Raw genomic sequence first — 4,674 nt, forward strand, 5'->3', positions numbered from 1 at the left:
AAAAATATAACAAATATAAGTGCTTTTGTATTACCCCAACATTTGGTGGTTCTCTTCCTTTACCCTTAGAAAATAAAATAACTGGCCTCTTTACAGCTTCATCCTATTTAGTCTTTCTATAGGATTTGACACTTTTCTCACTCACTCTCTCATGTTGTGGTTTTCTTGGCTTCCATGAAATTATTCACTTTCTAGTTCATCCCATACTTCTTTCACCGTCAGTCCTTAGTTTATATTGTTGATTTATCTTCCTTGTTTTCCCATTCAGTGTTGATGTGCCCCAGATTTTTCTCCTCGTCTTCTTCTTTTAATTCTCTTCTCTATGGTTTATAAATTAATAACACTTGGGCTGACTCTGGCTCCAGAAATATTTAGTTTAGCAGTTGCAATATTAAACAACGAAAATAATTTTTTTTTTTTTTTTTTTTTTGCTATATGATTCTATTTATTCCAAATATCCAGAATAGGCAAATACATAAACAGAAAGTAGATCAGTGGTTGTCAAGGGCTGCAGGGAACAGGGAGATGGAGAGTGACTACTAATGGGGCCAGGGTTTCTTTGGGGATGATTAAAATGTCCCCAAAATAGATAGCATGGATGATTGCCCAACTCTGTGAATATACTAATTTGCCCTATGACTTCAGATTGGGCTCCTGTATGTTCTGGCTTTAATTGTTGGAGGTTCAGAAATGTATTTTTATCATTTTTCCTTAGAAAAGCAGGCATTTGACTATTAGCCAGTCTAGCCAAAAACTAATGAACCATAATGTCAAAATGATTACTTTTAGTGGAATAAATTCTAGGCAGAATAACTGAACTCAATATGTTCTTATGAGGAGTTGGACTGCTTTTTTAAAATAACAGCTTTATTGAAATACAATTTACATATCATAAAATTCACCATTTTAAAACGAAAAGAATTTGAATGGCTTTCAAGCAGAGCATGTTCTCTCCATTTAGGCCATGTTTTCCATCTTCCTTCATTCATCCTACAGTCTGTCTGCATTGCTCATTTCTTTCTTGTAACTTGGCTTTGGGACCCCAACTTTGCATAGCTTTTTGAGCAATCATATCCACTCCTAATTTTTTAATTATCATTTGTTTTTTGACGACACCCACATTGACATTTATAGCACCAGACTCTCTTGAATTCCAAATCTGCATTTCCTATTATATACCTCCATTAAAATAAATGATAGGTACTCAGATTCAACTTGTCCCAAAATAGCTTTATCATAATCCACACTGAAGCAACACTGTCTTATTTCCTGCAATTACTATTGCATGTTTACATCATCTTCTAGATCACCAAAGATAAAACTTTAAAGTCTTATTGTTCATTTAAACTCCCCTCCCTCTTCCTAAACCTCAGATTACACTACAGTAGATCTGTTGTGAAGTCTAGGAATAAGCATTTTTATCAAACTCTCAAGGTGATTCTGATGCTGATGGCTGTTGGACCATATTTTGAGAAATAATAACAAAGAGTTCCATTTTCAACTTCTTCTTCCTCATTTGCTATCTAAAAAATTAACCTTTTTTATTGATCCTATCAAAACCTGGGCTTTGTTCTTTTCCATTGCATCTATCAAAGAATTAGTTCAGACCCTTCTCTTTCCTCAATGGTATCATTGCTCTAGCTTCCTATTCAGTTGCCACACCCCCATCTTTTTTTCACACTTTGTACAGATCTGATACAATCATTTCTCTGTTTAAAAATCTTTACTGGATTCCTAATGCCTATAGTACAAAGTCTAAATTGCTTAACATGGCTTGCAATTTCTTCTGCAATCTGAATTTAGCACACATTTTTAGATTTATTATTCTCACCTCACACTGCTTCCCCCACAAACACATGCATTTTTCGCACAGAGGAGTACCTGAGGTTTCATTATAATGGCACATTTTACCTTAAGTAATTTCTTTTTCTTTCTAGTGATTATCCTTGTTATGTTCTTCCCCAATATCTGTCTAGAAGTCTTTTAGGATTTAGCTCAAATAACACCTCCTTTATCAAGCCTCCTTTAACCCCCTCAAGATAAACTAATAGCTCTTTTATCTATGTAATCATAGAACTTCTAAACGTTTTTCAATTATCATTTTTATCAGAACATATTATCATGGTCTGTTAATGAATCTATTTCCCCAATAGAATGTGATTTCAAGAGATCTTTGTATTTCTAGCACTAGGTACTCAATGCGTGGTTTTCTTTGAATTAGTGAGTGAAAGAATGAATACTGAACCATCAGAAGTTTACTGATTTCAAACTAAGCATGTTATCTTATGTCCTTTTTTCATGGAAGTGAAGCAATTTATGTCACCTACGATATACTATACTTTATTACAGTCAGGGATAGTAGACATATGATTTTCTATTTACTGGAAAACATAGTACCCTTTTTATGGTCTGGAATAATCTTGCATTCTAGACTATTGAAAGCTCTCATTTATACTTTTTTTGTGTGTGTAGGTATGCCTTTAGTCCTCTTTCTCTTGGCAGTTGTAGAACAATGGTTGGAAATGAAACTCCACATTTCATTATGAAAACTCACCTTCAAAATTTCTCAGGGGCCTAAGAAAATAGATGGGAAATACTTTTCAATAGCTTTCAAATCTAAAGGTCAATTTCAGTAAGTTGAGTAATATAGAATATATTGGCTAAGTAAATTTCCAGTACACAAATAAAATAGGAAAGAGTAAAAATGAATGCAATGAAATGTATTAATGACTTTTCTCAGAGTTCTCTGTTTTGAACAGGTAATATATTTTTGAAGTTCTCTATGATGTTCTTCAAAGCAGATCTGATGATTCATTTCCTCAAGAAACATTTAGGGAACATGTATTAAGTCCAAGGCACTATGCTAAGGGCAATGGAGGAATATAATTATTAATCAAAAATAGATCTTGTTCTTATTGTGTTTATGATCTTGTGAAAAGAACCAACATATAAACAACAAAAACAATAGAAGACACAATGAAATAAATGCTACAATAGTGTCTCAAAATGTATCATGGAGACACAGAGGAAGTAATTATTAATTTTGGTTAGAAAGTAACCAGTAAAGTGTAAGATGAGGGATGAAAAATGGACTGAATTTGAGTAATGAGAAAAAAGAGAGAAAGTATGTGCAGGTAGATTTAACGGTTATTCTAAAAATGGAAAGTAGTTACGAGAAGCAGTAAACCATAACATTTAAGACCAAATTTCTGGACCTAGACTTTCTGAATTTAAATCCCAGTCCCACACTTTTTCTTTCTGTAGGTGAAACAATTTTATTTCACAGTTATAATTAAAAACAGAAAGACACTATATTCCTCATATAAAAACATTAGTACAGATACCTATACTTTCTAGAAAATGATTATATACATCCTTTCAAAGAAAAATGCACCCCATTATATGGCTTCAGTGAGACTGCTTGAAATAAAATTGCATCGGGACTACTTCCAAAAAATACTATTCCAACACTTTGCATCTTTTGTTTCAAAGTATAGATTATTGTCATTGGTACATGATCCTGCATTCTTACTTATTTGATAATATACATATAGATGGCTTATCCCTTAATGTTCTATTGATTCATCAGTCTTTGCTGCAGGTTCATCAGTAAGATGAACAGACTGTGCCACTCTCTATGCTCTTTAAGACTGTCCATGAGTGAGGGACACATTATCATCATCATACATCATAAACTACAAGTCTTTACCAACAATTCCAATGGAAACACTCTTTGTAATTAGGTCCTGCTCTGCATGAAGCATCTCTCTTAAGGCACACAGACCATGTTTGACCAGTTCATTTAAATTTCGCTCCATAAACACAGACATATATCTCTTTAAGTAAGTATTGGATAATTAGGAATGGGCTCCAATGGCCATAGCTCTGCAGTCAAAATAGTTAGCATATGGACAGGTTTGGAAAATGTGAGGGCCCATAACATCATAACCAGGAATAAGTAGCCCAATACCATGCAGACTCTGGCCATATTGTTGTGTTAGTATCTAGGTCTTGCTTCTAATTAGAGATATAAGACGAAACACAGGAAGAGGTCCATCAATTACAAACTGGAATCAAAAGACTATTGGTGCATAAATTACATAACAGTCTAGAATGAGCAGTAAGCCCCACAACTAAGATATCAATATGTTTGTCAACAAGGAGAATTTTTTTTCTGATGAGCTGCAAGCCCTGACTGTGTCCTCTTCAATGGAATAAACACTGCATGGGTTTTCTATTTCTAACCAACTGGCTGAACCTTGTTCGACAGATTCTATTGCATATTCAATTTGATGAATCCTGCTCTGAGGGCTCCAAACAGTGACATCATTGTCACACTGGTTGTGACACATGGTTCTGGTTGTGGGCCTGGCTGTAGCCTCCTATAAAGCTGTGGATCAAGTTATCCCATCCCCACACTTTATTTGCTATGTGCCCTTGAACCACTCTCTTAATCTTTCCATGTTAGGTTTCTTATCTGTAAAATAGGGATAATAATAACACTAACGTCATAAGTCTGCTACAAGGGTCAATTGAGTTTAGGAATGTGACACATTGGGAACTGTGCTGATATATAATAGCCCTACATAAAGGTTTGAAATCATTGGGTCACCATCACCATCATCATCATCACTATTATCATCATTATATGCTCCATTAGCAAAAATAGAACTT

At 34.3% G+C, this 4,674-nt stretch overlaps 1 pseudogene; it reads right to left on the minus strand.

Moving 5' to 3' along the window:
• Positions 1-3,644: 3,644 nt before the first annotated feature.
• Positions 3,645-4,352, minus strand: LOC101398969 (proteasome subunit alpha type-1 pseudogene; annotated as a pseudogene).
• Positions 4,353-4,674: the final 322 nt, after the last annotated feature.

The sequence above is a fragment of the Ceratotherium simum genome, chromosome X, assembly GCF_057802395.1.
Source record: "Ceratotherium simum simum isolate JZ-2026a chromosome X, ASM5780239v1, whole genome shotgun sequence".
Taxonomy (NCBI): domain Eukaryota; kingdom Metazoa; phylum Chordata; class Mammalia; order Perissodactyla; family Rhinocerotidae; genus Ceratotherium; species Ceratotherium simum.